Here is a 25793-nt window from a genome sequence, read left to right as displayed (position 1 = left end):
GGTGAGCGCATGTGCCCGATAGCAAAAACCTCTCAAAAATAAAAAAAAAAACAACTACATATATGTATTTGTGTCTTTATCTTTAGAAAACATCGTTGTGGACCACATATATTTGAGTCTTATTTTATATCCATTCTGACTTCTCTGCCTTTTTGTACCAACTGGTGTCATTAAGTTTATGTCTACTATCTACTATCTTATTAAATACTTTCCTTTTGGTACCTTTTCTCAGGATCTTCTTTATTTTCTCTGTTGGTATAATAAACTATTCCTTGATATTACATTGATTTCCTTATTAAAGTTCATAAAAGTCTTACCAATTCATACTTTTTACTTCTCATTTCCTACTTCTCATCTGAAAATGTATTAACAGTATAATCCCAGTAACCTACACTTGTCCTTTATACGTTTTGAGTTATTGTTTATATTTCCATATGTTATAAACCCCACCCCAAAATGCTATTGTTTTCAGCTTTAAGTAAGAATATAACTTTTAAACAAAATATAAGAACAAAAATTGTTATATTTTTCATATGTATTGGATGATTTTTAATATTGCTTGTAGATCTGACTTTCAATATATCATTTCCTTTCCATCTCAAGAATACCTTTAGGGGACCAGCAGTTGGCGTAATGGCTATGTCACTCGACTGCCATGTAGTCAAGTACCGGACTCAGTGGCTTAAACTCATGCAGGGTGTATGTACATGTGTGCCCAAGATCCCCGGAGGAGAATGGAGGCGAAGGGATTGTGGCATGGAAATCCCCCCTGGAGGGTGATTTCTCGCTTTCTATCTCTGTCTCTCTCTGTCTTGCTGGTGAGCACATGCACCCTATAGCAAAATAAACATCTGCAAATTAAAAAAAAAAATACCTTTGGCATTTTGTATACAACATTATCTTAGCTTTCATTTAGCTAAAACATATTTATTGTAGTCTCTTTTTTATAGGATTAGGGCATCAGGTATGGTTACCATTGCTTGTCTTTTAGCTCTTTTGAGTTGCCATTATTTCTAGTTATCATTTATATAATTATTCCTCACTATGTAACATACCATTCTTCTAAGATCTTCCTTTTTATAGCTGGCTGTCAGTAGTTTTACTATGATGTGTCGAGGTATGGTTTTGGAGGGTTCATGTTTTCTTTTCCTTGTATTCATCTTGCTTGGGGATTGTTTTAGCGCATTCTTCCATTGGTAACAGAACTATTTGAGATTACTGATTGATAAAGAAATAGAGGATTATTTGATTCATGATCTGATGGCTAGAAAGTCCAGAGGTATGTGTCTGTTATCAAGCCAGCTACAAGAGGGCCAACAGAAGCAGAAAGGAGGACAAGCACATGCAAGGAGAGACCTGAGGTAGTCATCTTCCTTTTAAAACAGTTCACTCTAAGAACTAAGGTCTTGTCAGGAGAACTGAAACCACTGGGTCTCAGGAGACATTAATCCATTCTTGGGAGTGATGCTTCTGTAAGCCAGTCACCACCCACCAGGTCCACTCTTAAACTACAGCATCCTGTCTCTGCCCACCAGTTATCACTGCCTAATTCTTTTACACTGAGAGCCAAATTCCAAAAGATGAACTTTAAGGGGACAAACTATACCCAATCATAACTAATAAATTCTTATATATATAATTTTTGCTAAATTATGGAAATATTATTTCATATATTTTTGTACCTTATTCTGATAGTCTAACTACACACTCTCTATCCAATTCCATATTTTCAAAATGCAAATATTATGTCCTTTTATTCAATCTGCTTCCTTTTTTTGTTCACATTAGAAAATCTCTCTTGTGTCTATTTTTTCTTTTTTAATTTTAGACAGTCAAAAAAAACCTAAATCATATAGATGACTATCTTTGGCAAAAAGTACAAGTCAATGCAGTGGAAAAAAGAAAATTTTTTTAGCAAATGGTGCTGGAAGAACTGGATGTCCAACTGTAAAAAATGAAACTGGACATTTATTTCTCATAATTAATAAAAAATAAAATCAACACACACACACAAACAAAGCAAAACAAAACAAAACAAAAAAAAAAAAACAAGAAAAAAGTCAGTGCAAAATGGATCAAAGACTTAAATGTAAAGCTTAAAACTATAAAAATACTTATAGGAAACAGAAAATACTTGAAGAGGTTGGAGTAGTCAAAGATTTCTTAAATAAATCCCTTAAAGCACAGACAATAATACCATAAATAGGCATGTGGGATTATATCACGCTAAAATGTTTCTATATAGCAAAGGAACCAGTTAGAGTAAAGAAACAACCCACAGAATGGGAAAAAATAATTGGAAATTATGGTTCAGACATGGGACTGAGAATCACCATACATAGGGAACTCAAACTGCTCACTCAAAGCAACAACAAAATAATCTAATTAAAAATGGGCAAATAAACTGAACAGACTACTCTCTCAGGAAGAGATGTGAAAGGCCAAAATGCATATGTAGAAAAGTTCTTTGTCTCTTACCATAAAGGAAATGCAAATCAAAACCACAATGAGGTACCATTTAATCCCAGTCAGAATGCCTATGATCAAAAAAATCAAGAATGACAAGAATTGGCAAGGCTGTGGTAAGAGAAATACTGTTTCCCACACTGTTGGTGGGAAAGTAAGTTAATACAACCACTTCAGAAAACAATATGGATGTTCTTCAAAAAAGCAAAAATAGAACTCTCATTTTTCTTAGTAACCCCACTCTTTGACTGAAAGGATAAGATACACACAGTCAGAAAGACACTTGTACATCCATGTTTACTGCAGCACTAATTACACTTACTAAGACATGGAATTAAACAAAGTGCTCAACCACTGATAACTAGATTGAAAAACTGTGGCACATAAATACCATGGAATACTACACAGCCTTAAGAAACAATGAGATCCTGTTATTTGATTCAAAGTGGATGAATACAAAAGATACAATACTAAGCAAAATAAGCAGTCTTTGAAAAATGCACACTGTATATTCCTACTAAATATTACCAAATGTCTGCACTCTATGAAAGATATTGAAAGATCCACCAATACGATAGTAGGGAGGATATGTGTAGACACCAGAGACTGTAAGGGAGTGGGAGTGGGTACTAGAGGTTCAGTGGGAGGGACTAAGGGAAGAAACTCTTAACAGACAACAAAATGTGAAGTTCTCTATTGCAAGTGATGCATGTGGTAATATTCTTGATTTGATTGGCATGTACTACATGCATACTTTGAAAAGCCATAATTTGAGCTGTAGAGATGCACAATGATGGGATGTAAATTTTAAAAAGAAAGGAAAAAACAAATCCTCTCTTGATTTGTCGTCAAATTCAATGACTGTTTCTTCTTCTATTTCCAATCTTCTATTAAATTAATCCAGTGATCAATATATCAATACATTAATCTAATTATTATGTCAACATAACATTAATATAATATTTACTGTATTATTAATCTATTAATATAATATTAATATAATATTTGTCTCTCCAGAGAGACAAAAAGTGAGAAATCACCCCCTAGGGGAGATGGTCATGTCACAATTCCTTCTCCTCCATTCTCCTCTTGGAATCTTGGGCATGCAGGCACACACACCCAGCGTGAGTTCAGGTCACTGGGTCTGGTACTCCAACTATGGTTGATTATGTGAGAGTCCAGCAACATAACCATTACATTATCTGCTGGTTCCCCATTTAGTCTTTTTATGATCATTTTCATTGCTGCTCTGAGATTCTGTCTGTTCACTCTACAATTCTTTTTTTATTCAAATAATTGAATATCATTATAATAGTTGTTTCAAAATTTTTGCTTGCTAATTTCAAAATCAAGGGCATCTTGAAGTCTGTTTTAAATTAACCACTTTTGTTGTCACATTTTCTTCACGTTATTTAGTATGTTTTAGTATCTATGATATTTTTTGTATAATGGACACTGTGAATATGTGAAAGAAATTCCAGATGCTTTTACCTTCCTCTGAAAATACTTAGTTCTAATAAGCATTTGGTTTTTTGTTTGTTTGTGTTTTTGTTATTGTTTTTTTTTGGAGAGGTTTTTGCTATAGGGCGTGTGCGCTCGCCAGAAAGACAGAAAGAGACAGAAAGCGAGAAATCACTCTCCAGAGGGGATGGTCATGCTGCAATCCCTCCTCCTCCATTCTCCTCTCAGGATCTTGTGCATGCACACACACATGCCCGGCGTGAGTTTAAGCCACTAAGTCCTGGACTCGAACCACAGTCGACTACATAGGAGTCCAGCAACATAGCCATTATAGCAACTGCTGGTCCCAGTTCTAATAGGCATTACAGTTTCTGAAGGAGTTGGTGTAGACTTCCACAGTCTAAGTCCTGGACTCCAACCACAGTCGACTACATAGGAGTCCAGCAACATAGCCATTATAGCAACTGCTGGTCCCAGTTCTAATAGGCATTACAGTTTCTGAAGGAGTTGGTGTAGACTTCCACAGTCTTTGTTTATGCTCTATTAGGGTAGATATGCAGCAAGTGCAAGGTATCTCCCTAGCCCTTCAAGTACTCTTAAGGGTCTTAAGAGTCTTTCTCTATCTCTTAAGCTGACTTGTACCACCATACAAAGGGAATTGTTCTCAGGTAAAAAGCACAGGTCCCCATTATAAATACCAAAAAACAGGTCATAAATTTATTTTTTTCTGTGTTTATTATTGTTTACTACATGGGATTATTATGTACCAATTCCCCCATTATAGTTATCTGATAAACTTCTGAGTATAGTAATCTCTACATCCTTAAATCTACCATGAAAACCACTTTAGGATTTTAAATATTCTGTCTTTAATTTTTTTCATAAAAACATATGAGCCACATTCAAAGATAGAGAATTTGCTGTAAATCTTATCCCTTAATCTTTGCTACTAATGTAAAAACATTAAAAATTGAGGGGGAAAAAAGTGTATGCAAAAACATCAAAAATCAAGAGAAAACAAGTATATGAGACTACATGACGGCCTCCAGTTTAGCACTTAAGTAGGTAACTAAATTATTTATATTAGAGTCTACCATGCAAAAATGTTAACTCATACAGAGTGAAAAACTAAAGCAGTATGATGATTTGGCTTTGTTTTTTCAATTTTGGTTTGTTTCTTAAGAAAATACAGAAATTGAATTCCTATTTCTTAATCCACAATCTGATTACATAAGACCAGCTGAAGAATTTTCTTTGCATATTGGGTAGTGAGCAAATGAATTTCAGGGGGAAAAGCAGCAGTTAATCAGTCAAGGATTTCCTGTGTCTTCCAACTCATCATGGAGAGCAGAAGTCATGGCACAGGGTCTGGTATATTCTGCATGCAGATTTTGTTTTACATAATATTTTCCCATATGAACTGATTGGGAGAAGAGGTAGTGAAGAATGATGTTTTATAAAATTTTTAGTTATTTAGGGATAAAAACATGGGTTTTTCTTGCTATTGTTTCAAACCAAGGTGTACCAGTGATTACCTGGACAGAAAAGAAAACTGAAATGATGAATAAGAATTACGATATGGGAAAAAATTTTATTCTATTTTTATCTTTTAAATGAGTGATAAATAAGAATAGTCACATATAAATCCACAGCAATTGCAAAGCATGAGTAGGCCATGTCCTCTCGTGTTTGTAACTAGCACAGCTACCTGGTGTTTGGAAAAGAACACAGTATAATGTATGTTGAGAAAACTCACTGGATAAGAAACTAAGTAAACCAAATTTAACAAAATATGCTACTTTCATGAAATCATTAGGTACTTAAAACTAGAACCTGAACATAAACATCTAAACTCTAGAATTATCAATCTCAAGTTTTACTTTTCCTTCAAAAAAGAAGCATTTCCATCTTCTGGTTACCTATATAACTTTTTCTTTTTAGAGAGAAAAAGATTTTTTTTCTACAGGGTGCATGTGCTCATCAGAGAAACAAAGAGATATAGAGACAGAAAGCAAGAAATAACCACCACCACCACCACCACCACCACCACCCCCGCCCCCCGGATGATGGCCATGCCACAATCCCTTCTCCTCCGTTTTCCTCTTGAGATCTTAGGCACGCATGCACACGTGCCTCCTGTGAGATTTAAGCCACCAGGTTTGAGATTCAAACTGCAGTTGACTACATGGGAGTTCAGCACTGTAACCATTATGCCATCTGCGGTCCTGCGATTTTTTTTAAGAAGTTATATAGCGCGGGACCCGCAGATGGTGTAATGGTAACATTGTTGGACTCCTATATAGGCGACTGTGGTTTGAGTCCATACTCAATGGCTTAAAACTCATGCCAGGGGAGTGTGTATGTGTGCCCAAGATCCCGAAAGAAGAATGGTGAAGAGACTGTAGGGTGGCCATCCCCCGCCCAGGGGTGATTTCTCACTTTCTCTGTCTGCAGTGAGCACCTGTGCCTTATAGCAAAAACCTGTCTAAAAATCTGTTACTTACAAATGATTGTTCATTATCTTAAGTTTTAATTTTTGCACATAGCTTTGCACTTCTGCCTCTTTCATACTAAACTGAGTTTAGTTTATATTAGGACAAAATTGTGATACTTTGTTCCTGAACATATATGCTTAGGATTCCTCACTCTATCTCTACTTAAGTCTTGACAAAATATTGGCTTGGAAAAGTCATGACACATTTTTCATAGAAAAACATTTAAAAAAAAGTCATGACTTTCTGACAATCCAATACTATTATTTAAAAATTATGTGCTTTGGAGTACAGACTCTGAACAAATTAGAAAATTTCTAACTGGTTATATCTCATATACGTGTTTACTATTGAAATCACTTTAGAAGTAAAATACATTTGTGCATCACTTACGGCTGTTGTATGTTCCGGGAAATGCATTTCGTCATTGTGCAAACATTGTAGAGTGTCCTTACACAAACCTAGATGGTATAGCCTCCTGATCCCCTAGGCTATCTGCTTATCTTGGGACCACTGTCATAAATATGTCATCACTGATGGAAACATCAATGTGCCAGCACACAACTATAGTCTGTAAGTGACGATTATGATTATTTTATATGATAATGCTCACCTTCTTCCAATCTCTCAATGGTCTTCTGGTTGGATTCCAGGTAGATAAAGTGTGTGGGGGTGTGGAGCAGGGGCAGGGAATAACTACCAAAGGTGTTAAACATTTTTAAGATACTTCAGATGAAACTCAAATTCGCCATTTGACTAATGATACTTATCATTACATATTGGCACAATCTGTATATCATACTGAAGATTTAATGGAATCTCAGTAGGAAAAGACTTAGCTTTTAATAATACCCCGAACCGCGAACACTATTCACATCACCATATTTACTGATGAAATTGCTTCTCACATACAAATCATGTTAATAATGTGCATTGCTCAAAATGTAGCCATTTTCAAAAGAAACTTCGATAAGTATTTATATATCATCATCGGAGTCTAGTGAACTATAAATCATGACATGGTTCACTAATAGAACTATAAAGTGAATATAAACCAGGAATCTCAGAAATGTATCTAGTAAATATATGATTTTTCTCTTAGATTTTTATATTCTTTGATATATTTGTGCACATATGCATACATATTTACTTTATACAGTTTTTCATACTATAATGCATTTCCCATTGTTTCCACTTACAAAAATACCAGAGTACATTACGATAAAAAAAATTAGTGTAGCACTGTACACGAAATTAAGATAGTTGAGCTCATTAATGTGGATCAATATTCTCACCATGTCCTTTCCAGACCACTTACACATATCTAAACTCCATGCTATACCACTTGGAGAAGACAGGAAGGAGAAAAGAAGAGATATATTTCTGACATGTTTCGGGAGAAAGCAGAAGGTGTGAAAATGTACTTGACATTGAAAAGGAAAGGTCAAAATAAAAAAATAAGTTATATTTTAAATACACAAAATCTAGTAACAGTATATTTATACCTATCTTTTAAGGGTTCGGAGCAGGAGTACCAGCAAAGGTCAAGGACTTTAATTTATAAGTTGGGAAATTTCAGCCAAGAGCCTTGAATCAAAGCTTGACGGACATGAGTTCATGAAGGAAGGTAAGGAAAAGAGAATAGAAGAACCATGTGCATGTGAAGGTCTTCATCAGTAAAGGTTTGGTACAAACGTGTCAGAATTACAACTACTGTTAGGCTCTCTAGACCCAACAGCTATTTGTGGTGTGAATAAATGTGTGAATGTATCACTTTCAACAATCAATTTCTTGTATAATAGAGTAAAACTTTGCAGGTAAAAACATTTTTTTATATTTTTTTATATATTTATGATTCTGCAGGATTATTGAGTCCATTATCTCAGACCGACTCGATTTTTCTTCTCTCTCTCTCTCCCTCCCTCCATATTATGTCTCTTCACTCTCCTCCAACCACATCCTAGGCCTTGCCACGTGACCTCTCTCTCCAGCAGAATAACCTGCACTTCCTTAGACTGTCATGATCATATTTCATAAGACTGCTTTACAGCAAAAATGATGATTCAGTGATGCTTGCAAACTCACCTTGAAATCATAAAATTTTGGTTTGTATAATCCTCAGCACACCAGTATCTAAAGATACTTTAAATTTTCTGAAAGACAGTCAAGTCATCATACAAATGTATGTCATTATGATATGCTAAGACACAAGTTATCTCTTTCATATATTCTGATCTATTAAAAATTAATTGGCATGCCCATATTTTAAAAACATTATATACTTAACATAATTTTTTTCATCTTAAGTATTTTTAAGTGTATAATTCAGTGGTATTAATTATATTCATAATATTGTGCAGCCATGACACAGTATATTTCCAAAACTTTCCATTTCCCCCAAACAGATATGATCTCCCACGAAGCAATAACCACATTGCCCACCACTCACAGTCGTTGGTTACCTCTAATCTATCAGTCTATCTCCTTTCTCCGTGAATTTGCCTAATCTAAATATTTCATGTAAGTGCCATCTTACAATTCTTTTTTTTTTTGGAGAGGTTTTTGCTATAGGGTGCGTGCGCTCGCCAGACAGACAGAGAGAGGCCTAGAGACAGAAAGCGAGAAAACACCCCCCAGGGGGGATGGTCATGCCGCAATCCCTTCTCCTCCATTCTCCTCTTGGAATCTTGGGCACGCATGCACACGCGCCCAGCGTGAGTTCTAAGCCACCAGGTCCGGGACGCAAACCGCGGTCGACTACGTGGGAGTCCAGCGACATAGCCATTACGCTAACTGCTGGTTCCCGTCCATCTTACAATTCTTGTCCTTTCACATATGCTAATTTCACTTAGCACAATGTTTTCAAGCTTTATTATTGTTAAACATGTTTGAGCACTTTATTCCTTTTTATAACTAAATACTATTTTATCACATATATATGCCACATAGTGTTGATCCACTTACTTGGGTTGTTTCCACCTTTTGGTTCCTATAAATATTACAGCATGCAAGTATCTCTTTTTTTTTTTTTCTTTTTAGAGAGAGATTTTTGCTATAGGGCACATGGGCTCACTGGAGAGACAGAGACAGAAAGTGATAAATCATCCCCCAGGGGGATGGTCATGCTGCAGTCCCTTCTCCACCATTCTTCTCTCAGAATCTTGAGTGCATACACACACATCTGGTATGAGATTTAAGCTACCAGGTCCGGGACTTGAACCACAGTTGATTTCATGGGAATCCAGTGATATAACCATTATGCCATCTGCTGGTCCCTGCCAGTATCTCTTTTAGTTCCTGTTTTGTTTCTTTTGGATATATACCTTGGAGTAGACTTGCTGCATCATACAGTAATTCTGTGTTTAGTTTTTTGAGGTAATGTGCATGTTTTCTATCAAGCATATCAGTAGGTGCTGAAATCCAGCAATCTTTCCACTTTCACACACTCAAATATTAGTTTTGTATCTTTGGCTTTTTCATTTAAAAAATGCTATTGTGTTCTTCAGCTATACACATACTCTGCCATAGATGTTCTCTGCAGTGCTTTGTATTTGTTTGTTATTATTATTGTGATTTATCATGTACATTATAGAGTTGAGGATACATTAGTATATATTTTGATTGACTTTACTATCTCAACCATCCCCAAAAATGACTGCAGTATTTAAGGTATCTTTTGTTTTTATTGTCATTCATTCCTTAATCTAACTGCCCTTTCTTCTTTGTAACCCATTACATCTAGTCATATAATCTCTTCACCTAGGATGTTAGTTTTGATACTAAGTCTATGGCACCTGAACTGAAGTGACTTATGAATAAAATAAAATTACAGCTATATTTTACTGTTCCTTAAAGGAAAGAGAAGGTACTATTGTCAATCTCAGTTTTGTTTTGTTTTAGAGGTTTTTTTTCCTGCAGGGTGCATGCACTTGCCAGAAAGACAGAGAGAGACAGAAAGACAGAAAGCGAGAAATCACCCACCAGGGAGGATGGCCACACCACAATCCCTTCTCCTCCATTCTCCTCTCCGGATCTTGGGCAAGCACGCATACACGCCCAGCATGAGTTTAAGCCACCAGGTCTGGGACTCAAACTGCGATCGACTACATGGGAGTCCAGTGACATAGTCATTACACTAACTGCTAGTCCCTGTCCATCTCCATTTTAAAACACTTTGCTGACTTTTAATTTCTCATTATTACTCTTAAATAATTAAAGACCACTGCTACTTACTAGTAAAGACAAGCAAGTGGCAAACTAATGAATGAATATCTATACAAAAAAGTAGAAAACTCAGACATTAGAATCTATTTCTATTCTGTGTACATTTATTTGCATTGACATGGTGTGTAGAAAGTTTTTGTTTATTATTTCCATAGAGGCACCTAAGGTAAAGGAACATGCATATATGCTGAAATTTAATCAACCCCATACTTCACCCAGAGCTCCTTAACTCTCGGACCTCCCCACCCTGAACTTCAGATGTTAGAGAAATTGTGACTCTCAACTGTTCGGTAATTCCAACCTCAGTGACTATGCCATTCAGAATAAGTTGAAAGCAGGAAGACACGAATCAATGGAGCAAATCCATATACAGATCACTCTGAACCACCCAAGACTGAGACATTCAGGCAAAGTGTTAGGGAACAACAGATTTTTTTTTTTTGCCCTGTTATATCTTAAATGACATCTTAATGAAAGGGAGATGATTAATGAGCAGCCGTGAAAGCCCTCTGCTAGGCTTAATAAATGGGAAACCCTTTCAACCAATGCCATCCAAGAAGGCACTGGTCGTAACTTGTCACCTTAATAACATTTTAATGCCAGCTCCAGATTCATTGCATTTTTATGGAAATTTAAATCATGCCCAAGTGTGGAATGTCTCCAATAATGAGCCTGAAAATGCAAAGAGATTTTGATTAACATCATCTACTGGAAAATCCAAGAATGTTTCATGGGGAAGGGTGGAACTGCACAAACTGTTCTGGGGTCTTTTAATGACATCAGTTCAACAAAAGTTGTGTGCATTTGAGTTTTTTCCGTGAATACTATTTTGCTATTGTTAAGATTTAAGACAGAAAATTTCTCCTCTTTATGAACAGATCCTGTCATGAGGCACTCTTTTAAATTTTATTCAGTAGCGCATTTTACACAGACATAAATTTCTATTCACAACTTGACTCCTAAACCTACATCAAGTAGACTAAAATCTCACAGTTTCCTCAAAAATTGTAGTAAGAAACACCAAGTTTCTTAAGTCAAGATTATGGAAGCTAAGAAAATGATAACTAGTGGTAGTCTTTCTCTAGAAATCACACCAGAAGGCGTACTTTAGATAACTTCAGAACCTTACTGCCAACTTACAGGACTACCATCTGTAAGTCACATCACCATAGTATTCTTAAACAAGTTACACTACTCTTAAGACTTCGAGACAATTATAGTTATAAAAATCACCATCGTGTTTTATAGTAACAATGTCAGTGATATCAATAAGGCTTGTTGGCATTTTTTAATTGATAGGACTTGGGAATAATATCATCTACTTCACACATGACAAGCTACATAATATAAGTGGTACTTTGGTAGTGATATCTTTTTTCAGCATACATACACACATATGCCAATACTTTTAAAAACTCTACCAGGGCCAGCAGGTGGCATAGTGGTTAAGGTGATGGGCACACACTCCCACATGGCCAACCGCAGTTCGAGTCCCGGACCTGGTGGCTTGCCTTCTCACTTTCCCTTTCTCCCTAGGTATGCCTCTATGTGGTCAAATTAAAATAAATGAATGAATAAATAAAATTAAATAAATAATTCTTTAAAATAAAACTCTACTACCTTGGATTTATATATAGGTAATTTTCAAACAAAAAATGATAGGGGATTAATCTTAACCTCTAAAACTAAGACATCAGCAAGCAGATGATTATTATGCAACATTAAATCATTTCATAGGGTCAGAAAAGTGTCCAGTCATATTTTCATTTGATGGAATGAATATCAGGTGCAAGGACTTCCACAAACTTCATCTCTTCTACTGTTCTCAGAAACACAACCTAATGATTCCACTTCATACTCCAGCCACACCATACTTTCTTCTTCTCCTTCACTATCTCTCATTATTTCTTGCATACTCATGTACATTCACTTACTTATTTGCTTTTCAATTAAGCCTATAGTTGTGCAAGGCTGAGAGCTAAATGCTAGGTCTTCAAAAATCATCAAGTCAGAAATTGCCGCTGTCTTCATTGAATATATATAATCTAGTTGAAAGGTTTATATATTTTTATACATGTACACTCATTGGAGAGACAGAAAGGCAGAAAGCAAGAAATCAACGCCCAGGGTGGATGTTTATGTTGCAATCCCTTCTCCATTCTCCTCTTGAGATCTTGGGCATACATATATATATGTATGGTATGTTTTAAGTTTTGTATCTGGGACTTGAACTGTAATTGACTGTGTGAGAGTCCAGCAATATAACCATTTTATTATCTCCTGGTCCCATAAGTTTCTCTTTCTAAATTAATAATATTTTTAATATTGTACAAGCTTTTAATTTGTTCAAATATTTTATAAGAATATTATCATCAATGATTATCCAAAGGGAATTCTATGCATCTGACTAATGAAAAGGTAAACTATCTGTTAATAATATTGTCCTGAAACTCTGAATCTTATCATTAAAAAATACCTTCCAATAGCTTCTGATGAAAAAAATCTCTTCTTGGAGACTGACAGGTTCTTTGTCTTTTCTTGTGACATTATAGAAGCAAGTAAAACTATTACATTTTATGTCACCAATTATTCATCTTCTGATTGTAGAAAATCTAATTGATCTTTGTCAAGGGATCATTGTTACAGGCTAAATTGTATTCCTTCCAAAATATGTTGAAGCACTAATTTCTGGTATGTGTGATGTGGAAATAGGGTCTTTACATGTGTAATCAAGTTAAGATGAGATATTAAGGTAAATCCTAGTCCAATATATCTGGTGTCCTTATAAGAAGGGAATTTGGACACAGAAACACAGAGAGAAGCAAACACAACATGAAGACACTCTTAGGAGATGCTATATGACCAAGGAGGCAGAGATGATAGTGATTCATCTACAAGTCAAAGAATACCTGTGATTCCCAAAAGCTAGAAATAGCAAAGATCTTCCCTAAGATGTTTCAGTGGGCACGTAGCCATGACGACGTCATAATACACTTCTCATCTCCAGAATTGTGCAAAAATAAATTTCTATCATTTCCAGTCACCCTATTTGTGAGTCTTTATAAATGCAATTCTAGGAACCTGATAACAACCATAGTCAATTGTCTGTGTCTGAATGTTTTTATTAGGTTCAACAACTTTCCTATACTAGTTACTACAAGATTTAAGTTCTATAGCTTAAATTTTTGAATTTTGTTTTCATTGGTCTTTAATGAGACAAAATAGGAAGAAAAAAATAGAATCATGAGAAAAAGCAACATGGATAGAACAGCTGTTGAACAAAGCAGTTTATTCAGCTGAAAATTGGGTAACAGTAACACCAACAGTATGTCCTTCCCTTCATCCCCATGTCCACGTCTTAACCACATTCATCTGTCCTACTAAAATATTCCCCTTATACAATGGAAAACTAGCATTATCTACAGAGGATACAGTTGTGGTTAGAATTCAGCAGTAATCTAGTAAACACTGGATGGCTTTAATTGCCAGTAAGAACGCTTTATAACATTTTTTCCCTTGTGATGGTGAACATTTTTTAGATGCCAGAAGTACAGGTATTTACTTAACGTGTTAAGAGAATGGAGAAAATTTATCAACACTAATTCCTACATTATGTCCTAAGAGCTTTTTTCTTAATTTATTTATCATCATAATCTTGTTTATATTACATTGAATCACATATAACTTTACAGTGTATTACATTTATTTTTTCCAAAAGGAATATCATGCATATCAGTCAATACAAAGACATTAAAATCCCCATTTCATCATCCAATAGCTTTTCATTTTTTTCCCGATTGTTATTATTATTCCAATTTTTTTTAAACAATCACTATTTCTCATTTTGCTTGTAAAAAGACTTTCTCGACTGTCCTAAGAGTTTTTGATCTACTGATTAGAGAAATTAGTTAGGAGTTAAAACACACAGTGATATTTGAACACACAATATCAAATTGCCAGCTAAAAAAATGTACTTTGTTGTATAAAATACACCAATTGCATTCATTCCTTTCAGCGACTCCTGATTATTACTAATTCATTATGCCATTAAGAAAACAATTTGTTAGCTAATGAAGTACGATTATCCACATTCCAACGAAGGTTTTGTTGTGTTTTGTTTTTTGTTTTGTTTTTTGTTTCTTTGTTTTTTGTAACTAGGAAATTCAAGTAAGGAATAACTTCAGCTAGGTTTTGGTAAATTCGATTTTATTTATTACCATTCAACATTAGAAAATTAATTTGGTCAAGAATCTCTTGTCATTGTACACATTCTATCTGAAGCAATCCCATCTACATTCATGATCCTATGCTTCATCTATAGATTTTTAATCTATTTTCTAACCTCCTGGATTCATATAGATCTCTGCATTTATTGCCTGCTGGACATTCCCACATATAGGCCCAATAAACAATTCAAATGTGTCATATACAAAACCAAACACATCATTATATTCTCCAAACCAACAACACTGTTGGTTGCTTATTTTATGTTTTCTGTTCCAGTGAATATTAGTACCTCTCCTTATGCAGATGTCCACATCAGAAACCTGGACCTATCCTTTCATTATTCTCAGTCTTTATCCAAGTAATAACAGTCTTGAGAACTTTATTTAACATGCCATTAAACCTTTCATTTGGTCTCTGGACTTTCTATTAACTGCTTTGTCCAGATCCTCATTACTCCAAATCTGGGTGATCGTATCGGTTTTTCAGTCTGGTAGTTGATATCTTGGTCTCTGCTTTGGCTCATATATACTTCACTGCCACATACTGACTTTCCTTAAGCAAAAATACTGTCAGTTCAGACTGTCTTAGAATCTTTTAAAGGCCTTCACCACTGACCATGGAATAAAGTTTGAAACCCTTTATTAATTCTAAATCTTTCATGGTCTTATTCTCTTAATTCTTTAGTCACAGTCACCACCATCCCTTCTTGTTCTCCTTTTGCTCTTAAAATTCCTCTATCATTTCGCTTTTTTTAAAAAACATGCTTTTGTTTGTTTTTCTCTTTTCTTTAGGCCCTGCATGTATCTTTCCTTTATAAGAAATTGTCTTCTTCCTCTACTCTTTTCCTGCTTAATTCTTTTATTCCTTTACATTTATTAAATGTGTCTTTCTCATCACTTTTTCCAAGAAGTCTTCCCTGGTTGAGTCAGAAGCTCCAGCTTTTGCCCACATCACAGTTCCATAATTGTATAATAAATGCTGATGCATCAACTTTATTCACTCTTGTGTGAGACACCACCCTGAGACAAGAATCCACTACCCTTGGCTTTATCATGGTCATCCCATTGGAGAGTTTGTGCATGGTAAACTTATAAGAGTGAATTAAACATTTAATGTTCATGTGCTAGCATTAATTTCTCAGGAGTCTGAGAACTACCCTGGGATTAAATACAAAATAATAGATGATTTCAGACTCAGAATACAAAATGGTTGTCTTAAGAAACTCAATAAATACTTAGGCCAACAGATATAAAGTGGGTCCTGTAACTTTTAGTAGCAGAGCTAAGAGAAGAACTGGAAAGGAAATGGGAAGCTACAAGCATATTTCAAATAAAAATGTATAATTTATTCTGTCAGACAGCCTCTGAAGGGTCCTACACATAGTTCTTTCCTATAGATCATAAAATGATCATCTACCTAAATGGCTATCACTCCAGGGAAAGTTCTGTGAGGATTCAAAATTTCCTTCTTCCCCTTAGACAGGTCATGCTGTAGTAATCCTCCTGCCTTGGCCTCCCAGGTTGTGGGATTATAGGACCACACCACTATAACCAGCCATTAGACTGGAGGAATAGCTAAACCTGTTCCTCCTCACATGTGGTCCCTGCCTGCAGAACAGTCTATCTTAGCAGCATGCATGGTTGTGGCTGGGCCACATGCAACTCCATTCTTTTTTTCTTTTTTGGAGAGGTTTTTTTCGCTATAGGGCGCATGTGCTCGCCAGACAGACAGAGAAAGACATAGAGACAGAAGCGAGAAATCACCCCCCAAGGGGGATGGTCACGCCGCAATCCCTTCTCCTCCATTCTCCTCTCGGGATCCTGGGCACGCATGCACACGTGCTCGGTGTGAGTTTTAAGCCACCAGGTCCGGGACACGAACCACGGTCGACTACGTGGGAGTCCAGCGACATAGCCATTACGCTAACTGCTGGTTCCCGCAACTCCATTCTTCAAAAAGATATTGGTATTTCCCAAATGAAGATAATCTGTGGATTGAAAATATATAAAATTAACATGATTTGATTCTGTTTTACCAAAAGTATCTGGTTCTATTTCAGTTTTGTAAGAATTCAGTAGCAGGAACATGAAGGTTAAGGTGGCTAATTCCCATATAGTTGACTGCATGGTTCAAGTCCTGGACTCAGAAGCTTGAAAAACACACCAGGAACAGGTGTGTGCATGACCAAAATCTCGAGAATGGAGGATAAAGGATGTGGTGTGTCCATCACCACTGGAGGTGGAGAAGCTTTCTCATGTTTTTTGTTTTGTTTTGTTTTGTTTTGTTTTTTCTCTCTCTCACCTCCAGCATAGCTCAAAAATAATAAATAAATAGGGACCAGCAGTTAGCGTAATGGCTATGTCGCTGGACTCCCACGTAGTTGACCACGGTTCGAATCCTAGACCAGGTGGCTTAAACTCACTCTGGGTGATTTCTCACTTTCTATCTCTCTGTCTCTCTCTGTCTGTCTGGCGAGCGCACACGCCCTATAGCAAAAACTTCTCCAAATAAATAAATAAATAGCAGTAACACAGTAAGTAAATGTCCGTTACATAGAATGTTTATGGTTAGATTTTTTTCTGGATTCCCAAGCAATCATAGTAATAAATTAAATTGCCAAATTTGACACTTCTTTCCACCTATGTCCATTCTTTTGAGTGGAAAGGGAGAAGAGAAAGAGAGAGGAAGGGAAAGAAAAAAGAGAGGTAGAGATGATAAAAAACAAAAAGTTTAAAAAAAGATGAAAGAAAAACTAGTAAAAAAAGATCTACCTTAAATATGTGGACTGTAGTTGCAACAACAATATTTAGAAAACAAAACAAAGCATGTTAATGTCCTTGTCTGTCATCTATCATCATGCCATTTCTGGGTTTATTTCTGTTGGTTGGTTTTTCCTCTTATTATGGGTTATATTGCATTTATCTATTGCATGTTAGGTATTTATAATTTTATCTCATTGGATGCCAAATTTTTTTTTTAAGTACAAACAGTCCTCTAACTTATGATCAATCAATTTTATTATGGTGGGAGAGCAATATACATTTGATAGAAGTCATATTTTGTATTTTGATCTTTTCTTGGGCTAGTAATATGCCATATGATACTCTTTTATAATTAAAAATATAAGTATATTATTATATTAATAATTACATTAATAATTACAATATGTAATATAGATATTACATATATATATATATATTTCAGGCTTTTCCTGTGGGGCACATGCACTTGCCAAAGAAAGAGAGAGGGAAAGTAAGAAATTACTCCACAAGAAGGATGGCCATACCATAATCACCTCTCTTCCATTCTAATATCAGAATTTGGGGCATGCACAAACATGCACCCCATGTATTTTTCAAGCAGCAAGGTCCAGGACTAGAACCATGGAGAAAGCCACATAGAATCCAGTAATTTTAACCACCACAGGCTGGCCCTAAAATAATTTCTTAATTAGCATACAACAGTTGTACATTTTTAAAGGGGTGCAAATTGACTTTTCAGTTCAAGAATACAATGCATAATGATTAAATCAAGGTACTTAGTATCTCATTCATCTCAAGCATTTGTCATTACTTATGTTAAGAAAATTCAGAATCTTTTTTGTTATTTTTAGCTAATTTGAGATATACGGTAAGTTGTTAACTATGTTCTCCCTACTGCAAGCCAAAAGACAGCAGAGTGAGCCAGCAGGTGGCATAGTGACTAAGGCCCTGGACTTCCAAATGGCCAAATGCAGTTTGATTCCTGAACCCGGCAGCTTGAAAATCACACCAGGCTCATGTGCGTACATGCCTAAAATCCCAGGAGGAGAATGAAGGAGAAGGGATTGGGGCACAGCCGTCCCCCTGGGGGGTCATTTCTCACTTTTCCTATCTCTGCTTCTCTGTGGTGAGCACTCACATCTTATGGCAAAAACCTAAAAAATTAAGTTAAGTTAAATTTTAAAAAAGAGAGTAGAACAACATCTTTAAAGTACAGAAAGAAAAAAAATCAACCTAATATTCTCTTCTCAGAAAAAAAAAAAAAAAAACAGCTTTCAAAAATGAAGTTGACCTTAGTGTGAGGAAAATGTCTTCTAACTAAATAGATATGATAATTACATAACACTGTGACTATACTAAACACTGAATTGTAAACTTTAAAATGGTTAATGGTAAGTTTTATGTCATGTGAATTTTATCTTAAAAAATTATTGAAAATGAAGATAAAATATAGACTTTTCTAAGACATATGGTGGGAGAGAAAACTCAAGACACTCATAATGATGCAGTTGACCTTCTAAACTACTTCAAAATGTCACTGGGTCCACCCACTTTGTTAATAGTAGCATGAGGTGAAATGACTCACTTTTCTTCAAAACAAATTATAAAATTATCTATACTACACTGAGAAACAGGGTACATAGCACATTAAATAAAGAATTCCAAAGCAATATATATAGTTGGATAGGTGAATATGGGCATTAATTTCAAGATTTCGCAACTGTAAATTAAATGCATTGTTAATCAGGGTGACATACAACATACAATACAACAAAATCAATGAATGAAACAAAAACAGGCATTTCCCTTTGATATAATTTTAAAGATCTTGCAGGAAAAAATAATAGATTCAGGGCAGTAATATCCATTTACTTTAAAAAGACAGTCTTCACGGACCAGCAGTTGGTACAATGGTTGTCGCTGTACTCCAATGTAGTCGACCGCAGTTGGAGTCCAGACACGGTGGCTTAAACTCCTGTGTGCATGCATGCCCAAGATCCCAAGAGGAGAATGGAGGAGAAGGGATTGCAGCGTGGCCATTCCCCTGGGGGGTGATTTCTCGTTTTCTGTCTCTGTGTCTCTCTCTTTCTGGTGAGCACACATGCCCTATAGCAAAAACCTCTCTCAAAAAAACAAAAACAAACAACAAACAAACAAACAGTACTCTGGGTGGCTTTAGTTTCTTACACTAAAGAAACTAAAGTTGTGTGAAGTTGCCATACCAGTTGCAACCTCACACATCATCACCAAGGCAACACAGCAAGAATTCTAGCCATAAGTGGGGTGCCCTGCTTGTCTTCATCTGTAGTTGGTTCTTGGCTTCCTGTAATCTCACTCACGTTATCCACATATACTAAAATCAGAGTCTTATTGAGTGACTTAAAAACTTTTCGGGTATTATTTCATATAATCTTCAGGAGCTGGAAGACATTATTCCCATCTACAGATAAGGAAATAGAGACTCCAAAAGATTGGAGCTTTCCCATTAAAACACAGATAATAAGTAAAGGGGCATGGATTCAGGTTTGGGTCTTTCTGGCTCCAAAGTCCAGTTTGCTTCTGCAGGACAACCTTAGCTTCGGGAACTTCTGGAAACCAGAGGGAAACCTAAGGAAGTCAAGTAAGAAGCAGCACACCAGAGCTGACCCAATCCAGTTGAAGACACTTTACCCAGGAAGTACCCAGTAACAAAATGTTTTAAGATGTTTTTACTAATGAAGGAGAGGCATTGTATGTCCCCACTTAATATATACCGAGTGTCTGCACTCTAAATATATATATATATATATATTTGAAACCATACCGCTTCTGTTGTTATAGAGTTATAAAATTATACAAAATTATAAGACATATTTTGAACATTATCTTTAAAATTCAGTATTTTGAAATTTTGAAAGTTGTTTGTAAACTGTCAAGAATTATGGAGTATGAGCTAAAATTTTTTGCTATGTAAAGTAAATGCTTGTGGAAAAATGTAAAAATAAATAAATGAAAGGAAAAAAAGATGTTTTTGCTAATGGTCACTGATCTTCAGAAAGCACATGATCATGAGGCCAGGTGTTGGCACAGTGGTAATGCAACTGGACTCACATGAGAAAGGACCTGGGTCCTCGATAACCGTGCTGGGTACACAAAACTTTGCAGGATCCATGCCAGTTAAGACAGGATAGATTGTGTCATGAAGACCTTATTGAAGGTTTTTGTTTCATTATCTCTCTTTTTAATCTCTCTTCTGCCCATCTCTCTTTCTCATGGCAGAAATAAAATTTAAAAAAACAGAAAAAGAAAGAAAGAAAGAAGAAAGAAGAAAGAAAGAAAGAAAGAAAGAAAGAAAGAAAGAAAGAAAGAAAGAAAGAAAGAAGAAAGAAAGAAAGAAAGAAAGAAAGAGAAAGAAAGAAAGAAAGAAAGAAAGAAAGAAAGAAAGAAAGAAAAGAAAAGAAAAGAAATCACAAGGCCAGCTGGTGGCCTGGAGTTTAAGGCACTAGATTCCACATGGCTGATTTTGCAATTGGAGCACCAGACCCAGTGACTTGAAAATCACAGGCAGCGGGACCAGCAGATAGCATAATAGCTATGTCGCTGGACTCCCATGTAGTCGACCACCATTCAAGTCCTGGAACCAGTGGCTTAAACTCATTCCTGGTGCATGTGCATGCGTGCTCAAGACCCAAAGGGAAGAATAGAGGAGAAGGGATTGTGTCATGCCCGTACCCCCAGGGGATGATTTCTCGCTTTCTGTCTCTCTGTCTCTCTCTGTCTTTCTGGCAAGAGAACGTACCCTATAGCAAAAACCTCTCCCCCCCCAAAAAAAAAAGAAAAGAAAAAGAAAATCACACCCAGCATGTGTCCTGAGAGGAGACTGGAAGAGAAGGGATTATGGCATGAACATCCCACCTGGGAAGTGATTTCTCAATTTCCCTGTCTTTTTCTGGCAAGCACAGGTACTCTATAGCAAAAACTTAAAATTAAAAAAAAAAAAAGTAAAATTGCATAATAGCTTTGTCTTAATCTCTCTTTATTAATTTTTTCTACATGATAAGATGTAGCCATCATACCTCCATTTACTTTTTTAAACATAGTTTACTTTAGTTCTTTGAACAAATTTAAAATGATTATGTTGAAACCTGTGTTAAATATAATCTGGGTTCTTTTATTGGTAGTTTCAGGGACCACTTCTTTGGTCCTATGTACATGTCACATTTTCTTGTATCATTGTGTGTCTTATCATTTTTTATTGAAAATGACATTTTACATAAGAAATTGTAGCCACTATGGATTCTGACATCCTTTTTCCCGCTCCCAGTACTGTTGAGTGAACGAGTAAATGAAGTCTATTTCCCCCACAATGTGCAGCCCGATGCCATTCCTCAGTCTTGGAAGTTAGCCTGTCACTCCGTGTCTATCCAGCCTGCTATGACAAAAAAAAAAAAAAAGTAAAGTTGCTTATAAACAATAAACATTTATTTCTCATGGTTCTGATGTGTGGAAAGCCCCAGATCGAAGCTCACATAGAGTCAGTATCTGGTAAAAGCCCATTTACTCACAAATGGTGACTTCTCACTGTGTTGTCACAGTGTAAGAGGGAAACAAGTTCTCTTGGGACCCAATCACTCTCTAAAGTCTTCACTTCTTAATACAATTGCATTAAGGGTTAGTTTGCAACTTAGGAAATTGAGGGAGGGGACACGAACATTCAGATCATAGCACCCTGGGATGACAGTGGTTTTGGGGGCTTTCTTGATCTCTTGAACTCTCTCTTTTCCTGATCTTTTATGTCTCCTTCCTCTATTATTAATATACCAGGCCATTAACCAGCTATTGTTTTCAATGATGCCTCACAGCACAAAATACAGCAAAGTCTAATTTGGTTAAGTTCTAGACTTTTTGCAGAAATAATTTTTAACACTGGCCTGTGTATTTGTTCTGAACTGAGCTATAAGCTTTCTCTTTACCCTGGTTCTCTCTGTTAAACTTAGAGCGAATCTATAGTTCAGCTGTTTTTTTCTCAATGACCCATCAACTTCCACTTAAATAACTTGCAACCATAATTCCTGTAGTTTTCAGCAATGCTCTTTGAGTTGAATTTTCTTGTACTCTGTTTCAAATAAAGTCAATTCTTTTGGAACAAGCTATAGGGCTCTCTGTTCTTAAAGCCTGTTCCTACCACTAAGCAAAACCTTGGTGCTACTACAACAGAGCTGGAGGTGAGGAGGAGGCCAGCTTCTCTCTGAGTGGGGCCTCTGCTTTACAAGTCAGGTATACCTAGGGGCATTAGCCTCTAGAATTCTAGATTTTCCTCTATTATAGTAGATCTTCCACCCTGTGAGTAAGCTGGAACACAAGGACTGGGACTCACTACTTTTGGCCTGCAATGATAGGGTAGAATTTCCACTCTGAGAGTAGGCCATAACTGGAGGAAGGAAGCCCCAGACATCTCAACTGCTCTAGTGTAGAATAGAGGTTCTAAAACATGTTGCTAGAAATGAGGGATGATAAATGCTAATAGTCTGTCTATCTCGAAGTAATACTATAGTCCTAAACTGAAATTTGGGGAAAGAAGGAAACTTTCATTGTGTTCTCAGTTGCACCCGCCTAAAACAAAGTTCCTTTCATTCTGGTAAGGGGGAAAGGGAGAAGGTTGTGACCCCAACAGTATAAATATTCACTACAGTGATTTAGTACATTTTTTTCTATGTGTCCTTGGCTAAATTTCTAGAAACTAAGTGGTTGGAGCTATATGTAATTATTACCTATCCTGGTTATTTTCTAGGAAAAACAACCAAAAAATTTCTTAAGATACCATTCTAAAACTTGCAGTCCCTATCATTGTTTCATTTAGAAGTTTTACTTACTGTTTTCATATATAAATACCAATTTCTTTTTTTTTTTTTTGGAGAGGTTTTTGGGTTTTTTGTTTGTTTGTTTGTTTGTTTTGCTATAGGGCACGTGCACTCGCCAGAAAGACAGAGAGAGACATAGAGACAGAAAGCGAGAAATCGCCCCCCAGGGGGGATGGTCACGCCGCAATCCCTTCTCCATTCTCCTCTCGGGATCTTGGGCACGCACGCACAGGCACCCGGCGTGAGTTTTAAGCCACCGGGTCCAGAACACGAACCACAGTCGACTATGTGGGAGTCCAATGACATAGCCATTACGCTAACTGCTGGTTCCCATAAATACCAATTTCTTATAATCATATTTTTTCTGATTTTTTTGTCAAAGAATAATTCCCATGGAATGAAATGCACACATTGCAAATTTTCTAGTTAATGAAATTTGACACTTGTATTATACCTGTATAATCACCACACAAAAGAAGATAGAAATCACTGTCATCACCCTAGAAAGTGTCTTCATGCCCCACTTAAACAATCCATGGCCCTGGCTTCCACACTCCACCCCTTCTAATAAAGTACACTCTTATATCTATAATCATTGGTTAGTAAGGAACTAGTTTCTTTGCTCAGCAAAAGGTATTTGAAATTTGTCCAAATTGTTGCATTCACAGCCACACTTTAATCCAACTTTTTGAATTTATTGGGTAGAATATGAACTTCATGTTACTCAGAGGACAATAAATCCTTCTTCAGTAAGATCATAAATTATTCTTTCATAATAAATCAGAAACATCTATATTTGACTAATGGACTACTGACAAACCATAGCAATTATTTTGGTAGAAGCAGCATCAATACAAGAATATCAGAACAGTTATTGGCATCAATAGTGCTTAATTCAGCCTAAAGTTTGGAAATCATTTGACCTTCACTAAATCCCTTAATTAAGGATATTAAGCTAGGCTACCTAATTTTTCTCCTTTGCATTAAAATAAACCAGTGCCACTCAAATGCAATACTGAGCATTAATCTACCTATGCCATTAGAAAATAGTGATTTTTCAGAAGCTTTTAATTGTACTTATGCAGATAAAATTTAAGCACTGATTTCTATGCCCTGCAGAAAGATACATTTCTTCTCTCACTGACTGAAGTCAGCTACCCATAGTTCTCACTCTAAAATATATAATTTTTGAATTCAAAGTGTTAAGAAAACTCCATTTCACTTAAGTCAACCAAGGACACTTTAAGACCTTGACGACCACTGTAGCATGGGCATAAGTAGCTGAAATGCATTGGTGTGATGATGTAAAATATGTCAAGAGTTACAGAGAGGACCATCTCCTTGATATATGTTATTCTTTAGGTGTAAAACTATCAAGAACAAGTTGATATAAAGCCTGGTGGCTACAGTATGGTATGTATACAGTATTTCTCACTTTTTAAAGAAATAGCAAAATTCATTTTAAAGCAAATACAGTACTAAAGACTGAGTCAGAGGAAGCTTGAATCCTTTTAAAAAGAGTGGTGAAATCGTACAATGTGTGACTGTAAAAGACCTCCATATTCTAAGTGCCTCTAAGTATGAGTCCACAAGGTCATGGTGTGGTCAAAGGCAGAGCTGGGACTGCAGCTGAAGTCTCCCGATTGCTAATCTCATGCTTTTGCTCTGATAATATACTTCATTCCCTTGAAAATCTTATGAGAACTCTAGACTGCAAAGGTTATTTTCATCCTTACTTCTACTCCTTTCCAAAAAAAAAATTTTTTTAGAGAGATTTTTGCTATAGGGTGCCTGAGCTCGCCAGAAAGACAGAGAATCAGAGAGACAGAAAGTGAGAAATCACCCCCCCCAAGAGAGATAGCCATGCCACAATGTCGTCTCCCCCATTCTCCTCATGAGACCTTGGACATGCACGCACACAAGTGCCAGGTTTGAGTTTAAGCCACTGGGTCCGGAACTCGAACCACAGTCGACTACATGGGAGTCCAGCGACATAGCCATTAGGCCAACTGCTGGTCCCCTACTCCTTTTAAAATGATAAATAACTGTTTCCTCAGCTTCTTGGGTTGGAGAATTATAACTAAAACCCCTTTTAAAAGAAAACAAGAGACAGAATTTCTTGCTGAGTTCGAAGAAACAAATCAAAACAGCATGGTATTGGCACAAAAATAGACATGAGGACCAATGCAACAGAGTAGAGACTCCAGAAATAAACCCTAAAACATACAGCCAACTCATCTTTGACAAAGGGTACCGGTCAATCCAGTGGGAAAAGGGAAACCTCTTTAGCAAATGGTGTTGGAAAAATTGGATACCCACCT

The sequence above is a fragment of the Tupaia chinensis genome, unplaced genomic scaffold (assembly GCF_000334495.1).
Source record: "Tupaia chinensis unplaced genomic scaffold, TupChi_1.0 Scaffold000002_1, whole genome shotgun sequence".
NCBI classification, from domain to species: Eukaryota; Metazoa; Chordata; class Mammalia; order Scandentia; family Tupaiidae; genus Tupaia; species Tupaia belangeri.
The sequence above is the reverse complement of the archived record's forward strand: the minus strand, read 5'-3'. Positions refer to the sequence as shown.